Genomic DNA, 6300 nt, shown 5'->3' on the forward strand with positions numbered 1-6300 from the left:
CCTGCAGTCTCAGCTATAGCCACTAGGGAGGCTGAGGCAGGAGGATCTCTTGAGTCTAGGAGTTCCAGCTGTCCTGGGCACCAGAGACCATCTCTTAAAAAGAAAAGAAAAGTTTCCAGCTAAACGTCCCCCCAGGGGAAAAAATTGTCTCCAGCTGAGAACTACTGAGCTAAATGTTTCCTACAAAGGTTTTCCTGGTGATTTGGTTTTAAGCTTTTTGTTCTATGGGTCTTTCTAAGAGCCAGGGAATAAAGCCGGCTGCACCTGACCAAGCCCAACCCTCGGCCTCCACTCGCCCTGCTGAGCTTAGAGAAGCTCCAATGGAGCTGTCTGCTTCTTCCCCTGGGCCGCTGCAGCCCTTTCAGAACTCCAGCCCGGGCTTTGAAGCAGGGAGAGAAGATCAGGAGGAGGGACAGCCACTCCAGGAACTCAGGCTGGCTCGGGCGAGGCGTGGCCTTGCATCTGCCTGCCTTCTGCCGCACAGTGCTCCGAAGGCCGCAAGATGTTAAGGGTATGGCGTGTACCCCAGGGCACCTAGTGTTTTGTGTGCGTGGCCTGTGCGTGTGAACGAGCGAGGCAGAGTACGGAACATGTGTGTGTTTGGGATTGTTGGGGGCCAGGAAGAGGGCTTCTCATCTCTCTGGAGCCCCTCTCTTGTCAACATACCAAAGGATGTGTTCGCTCTCCGGGGTCCTCCCATTTCCCCGGGCTAATTACATGCCTCTTTAATGAAAGGAAATAGTTTCTCGGCTGAGCTGGGAAACCCAAGTCCCGGGTGCCCCCTCGCCGTGGGGATCATGAGGAGGCCAGGAAAGCAAGCAGCTGCTGTGCTCCTTGCCTTCTCCGCCCTCTCCAGGGTGCCCAGCCCGGCCTGGAGACGGGGCTGTTTCCTTCACCGGCAGAGGCCCCCAAACCTACCGCTAGGCAACGCCCAGACGTGGATGCGGTGAGAAAATCCAAGCAAAGGATGAGATCAGTGGTGGATACAAGCTGGATGTCAAAAAGGCCCCTCGAGGAAGTCAAGTTTTTTATTCACAGCCCCTCAGCTGCTGCCCGGGAGTGAGAGGGAGCGTGGCTGTCCCCCACCCCTGCTGTGTACAGCTGCTGGGGACATAGCCGGCTGCTGCTTCAAGCCTGAGGGGGGTGTGTCACAGTGGGGAGGCCGGGGAGATTGGCTAAAGTCCCAGGACCGGGCTTGGAGATCCCCCCCCGCCACCCAGAGCCTCCCTCTGTCAGAACGGGCAGAACAGGAGGTGGTTCTAGAAAACAATCTGTTGGGACTCTAGGTGAGGGGGATGGGAGGGAGCAGTAATGGGGGCAGGAAACAGCTGGGCTGCTGCTTCCCCAGAGAGGTTGCTCTTGAAGAAGATTCCAGGATGTGAAGGTTATGGGCACCTTTCCTCTTTCCACTGAGAGGCAGAGAGAGACAGAGCGGGAGGGAGGCTCACAGCAGTTCTGCAGTCTCTGCAGCCCCCACAGCGAGATGGAAGGGGGTCAGCTGGGAGCCAGGGCCATGGGGGACCACACCGGGGAAAACCGCAACCTCTCTGGCCGCTTCTCTCTCACCTTTCTCTGATCCGGAAGGTTCTAAGTGCCTTCCACCTCCCAATTCTCCTTTAAGAAAATAAAATGCACCATGCACATCCTGGCAGCTCACACCTGTAATCCCAGCACTTTGGGAGGTGGGAGGACCAGATTTCTTGAGCCTAGAAGTTCGAGGCTGCAGCGAGCTATGATCGTGCCACTGCACTCCAGCCTGGGCGACAGAGCGAGACCCCATCTCTTAAAAAAAAAAAAAAACCAAAGTTGAGGAGACTGGGATTGGGAAAATCAGGAAGAGGAGTGAAGATTAACCTGATTTTATGGTCCTTAACTGATCATTTAGTAATTTCTTCCCCGAGGAAAATCAGGACAGTCACTTACTACGCGTCATTCAGCTAGATAAAAGAAACGACAGGGGACAGAGTAGAGATTGTGAACTCTCGAGGGCAGAAGATCTCTAAAGACTTTTTTCTTGAATTGAAATTTTTATTGAGAAAACCGTAGATTCACATGCAGTTGTATTAGAGCCGGTTCCCCTCAGCCCCAGGAACAGAGAGGCAGAGTCACCGAGGCTGCAAATGGCAAAGGAGTTTATTGGCTAGCTCGAGCTAGGGTCCACGTCCCAGAGCACCAACGCAGTGGCCTTCCTATGAACGAGGACCCCGCCCTGGGGTAAAAGTGAAGCTTTTACACTTTCTTTTGCACACAACACACCGGTGGCACACGACACGCAGGTTCCACATGACACGCTGGGCACACCATCCCCCTCCCCCCTTAGTCCATTGGTTCTTTTGAAAGTGGCTGATTGTTTTGACTCCTGATTGGTTGGCTCCAAGCCCCGGGATTTTCAATTTTCGCGCCGGCACCAGTTGTGGTCCGCATTTCGGTTTCGGGGGAAACTGAAACTTAGGCCTATTCCAGGAAATTCAGCTTGTCATGGAGTCACTCCTGCTCTCACTCCTATATTTAACAAACAACTGAAAGCAAGCACGGTTACAGAAGCAAATGGCATCAGTTAGAAACAACAAGAACACATTTTTCTAATCTCAGACAATTTGTTCCACATAAAACAAAGCACATTCTCCTACTATCAATTCCTGTCTTTCAGTTGTAAGAAATAATACAGAAAGATCCTTGTACACTTTGCCCAGCTTCCCCCAAGGATAACATTTTGCAAAACTGTGGTACAATAGCACAACTAGAACATCGACGCCAGTACAGTCCACCAATCTTACCCAGATTTCCCGTTCTGCGTGTGCCCATGTGTGTGTTTATTTAGTTCTGTAGGATTTTATCACACGTGTATATCTGAGCATCCGGGTTCTGAGCAGTTTCCACACTGCAAGGATCCTCACGCTGCCCTTTTGTAACACACCCCCTCCCTCCCGGGCCCCGTCCCTTACTTAGTCCCCGGAAACCACTATTCTGCCCTCCATTTCTAAAGTTTTAGTTCGAAAACGTTATATAAAGGGAACACTGTGACATGTGCTTTTCTCCCAGCATCATTCCCCGCGGGCTCGTCCAGGTTATTGCGTGCGATGGTTTGTTCATTTTCACTGCAGAGTAATGATCCATCGTATGTTAACACCAGAGTTTGTTTTACCACTCACCTGTTGAAGGACATCTGGGTTGCTTTCAGTTCAGGGCTGTACAAATAAGGCTGCTATGGACAGTCGGGTACAGGTTTCTGTGCACATCGAGTTTTCAGTGTTTCTCTCTCCAGTGACAGCATCGTGCTGGGCACATAGTAGATCCTCAGTAAATGCTTCTGGGTAACACCTGAGGACAATCTGCTCTGGCACTTCGGTCCAGGTGGGGGTAGGGAGAAAGCAAGAATGATGGTGGATGACGGTAATCACCGGGAACAACAAAACAAAACCAAGGCTCGGTCTGAACACAGCGCCTTCGACCGCTCGGCCATCCTGGCACACTCAAGCCTCGGTCTGAAGAAAGGATTGCTCAAAGGGCACGTGGTCATCAGTGGCATTAAGACATTAAGACTACAGGAGAGCAAAAGTATCTATAGGGAACACAAGGTGGGGTTCAATACACAGATGAAAGAGGCCAGGTGCAATAGCTTACACCTGTGGAGCTTTGAGAGGCTGAGGGAGGAGGATCACTTGATACCAGGAGTTCAAGACCAGCCTGGACAACATAGTGAGACCCCATCTCACACACCTGTAGTCCCAGCTACTCGGGTGGCTGAGGTGGGAGGATTGGGAGTTTGAGACTGCAGTAAGCTATGATCACACCACTGTACTTCAGCCTGGGCGACAGAGCATGACCCCGTCTCTAAAAAAAAACCAAAAAACAATATACAGGTGAAAGAGAATGACAGTTGACAAGTAGCGTGTGCAAGTGTGTGAAATTACACACAAGGATGTCACAGGAATGCTGATGCCGCTCTAATAAGGGTGGAAACCGCAGCTCTGGGAACACACCTGATTCAAATCCTGTCTCCATCACTTTCAGTGTGTGTTCTGGGCAAGATACTTAAGCTCACTGAGACTCATTTCCTAATCTATAAAGCGAAGGCAATTGCTTTCTCCTGAGTCATAAGAAAAAAAAAAAAAAGGGAAAAAAAACCCCTCAACCAACCAAATCCCCGAAAAAACCGTAAGTCCCCTTCCCCCTCCCCGCCCCAAAGGGCAAGGCGGAAAGAAAAAAACCCGGCCGGCCAAACAAGAAAAAACCCCGGGAAAAAAGGGGGGGTAAAAGAAAGCCGCAAAAGGAAAAAACAACCCCAAGGAAGGCAACCCGGAACCAAGCCGGAGGCTGGACACCGCAGTGCGCTGGATTAGATGCAGGCCGCCTCTCTGGAGCACAGGGCTTGCCTCAAAGCCGAGCAGGAATTCCCAAACGGATTTGGCCCCAAGGGGTCACTGGTTCAGCTACCACTCGGCTGGGTACTCCACACCTGGTTTTTTCTACGTTCAAGATGAGCTTCTCCTTGCTTTATTAAAGGCCCGAGATGGACGGCGGGCCTCCCTCTTGCAACAGCTACTGGGGCCTGCTGGACAGAAGGCTCCCCCTGCTGAAGCACGTGCAGACTGTCCGGCAAACCACCCTCCTTTCGGATTCCAAACCCCAAGCAGCCAAAGTCCCTGGTGCCTCCACCGCCTTCTAGAAACTGCCTGGCCCTGCACAGCCCTCCTCCTCCGAGAGCTGCCTTTGATCTGACAAAGGTGTTTAACCTTTTGATCCCATCACAAGACTGTCCCCAGGCCCAGGCTCCTGGAAAGGGAGAAAGAGCCCTCCTTTCCTTTCCTTGTTCCCATTCTCATTTCTTTGAACAAGGGTTACCTCCCTTTTGGGTCTTTCTGGAGGAGAAGGGGATCACAGGGTCTTGACTCTGTACCCTGGTCTCAGCTACTCTTCCTGTCTCTGGCACCTCCCAGCTCCTGACTTCCTCCAGGTCCCCACAGGAGCCCCTGGCCTTTGAAGCCAATGGTGGTGGTGGCCAAGGCAACAGGCCACTGCCCTCCGAATGCACAGTCCTTTCCTTCTGCCAGTTCTGTCTCCCATCGCCCCTTGGGCTTCTGGACTTGCCGCCTCAAGTGTAGGGGTGGGGCAGGGGAACTAGAAGGAGGAGGATGGAGACAGAGGAGGCCAGTCAACAGGCAACCCCCCCCCCCATTCAGGGCCCTCCCCACCTCGCTAGTGGTCACAGCACATTTCCTGTTCTGTTCCAAACTTCTTGGTGCCCATTATCACTTTTTCGCTGGATTTATTAATCCCTGCCAAACCCACACCACCCAAAGCAATCTTTAAAAATGTAAATGATATCATGTCACTCCTCTGCTTGACTCCTTCCGATATCATCCTGTTGCCGGAGAATGAAATTCACATGGTCTGGATTCTGCCCACTTATCGGACCCCATTTCTGCCCCCTCTCTTGCTCTGGCCTGCTTTCTTCCTGGCACTCACTCGCCTTGCAGGTTAGACCTACCTCAGGGCCTTTGCATTTGCTCTTCTGCCCTCCTAGTGCTTTCCTCTTACATCTTCTGGGGTAGGCTCTTCCTTAACCCCCAGGTTCAGCTCAAATGTGACCCCCTTAGAGGGCCCTCTGTCTCCGATCCCAGCCCCCCAGCCCTCTAACTCATCATCTTGTTTCGCTTCCTTCGTAGCCATCTGAAATTATTTAGCTGTGAGTCTGCAATTTCCCTATTGTTTCAAGTAAGGCATTCAAGGCAGCAGGGACCTTGCCTTTCCTGTTTTCCCCCCAGGATCTAGAAGGGGCTTAACAAATATTTTGTTGGGTGATAAATGAATGCCCCTGAGCTTGCGGTGAGACTGGGAAAGGCCCGTATGTGGGCAGAACGCTGGCCTCGGAGACTAGAAAACCAAGGATGGGGAAAAAACTCAGTATAGCTTTGCACCCAGCTTCGCCGTTGTTAGCTGTGCAACCTCAGGCCAGTGGCTTCACTTCTTAGAATTTAATTTTTCTCATCTGTAGAACAGAAGTGCTACCACTTGGCTTCATAAGATTGTGGTGAGGATGAGAGAATTACATGAAAGCACAAAATAGATATGGATTAAAAATAATCCACGTGGTTATCCAAAGATAGTAAAATAGAGCCTGGGTGCTGTTACACACTAACCTCATCTCCTTTCCTTTAATCAACTTCATCATGCTTTGCATTTAAGGAGGCTGAGATAGGAGGCAACCCCCATGGAGGGATAAACGGAAAAGCACCACCCGCAGGCCAAATCCAGGCCACCGCTGGTTTTTGTATGGCCCATAAGTAGTGAATGGTT

The sequence above is a fragment of the Propithecus coquereli genome, unplaced genomic scaffold, assembly GCF_000956105.1.
Source record: "Propithecus coquereli isolate 6110/MARCELLA unplaced genomic scaffold, Pcoq_1.0 Scaffold563, whole genome shotgun sequence".
NCBI classification, from domain to species: Eukaryota; Metazoa; Chordata; class Mammalia; order Primates; family Indriidae; genus Propithecus; species Propithecus coquereli.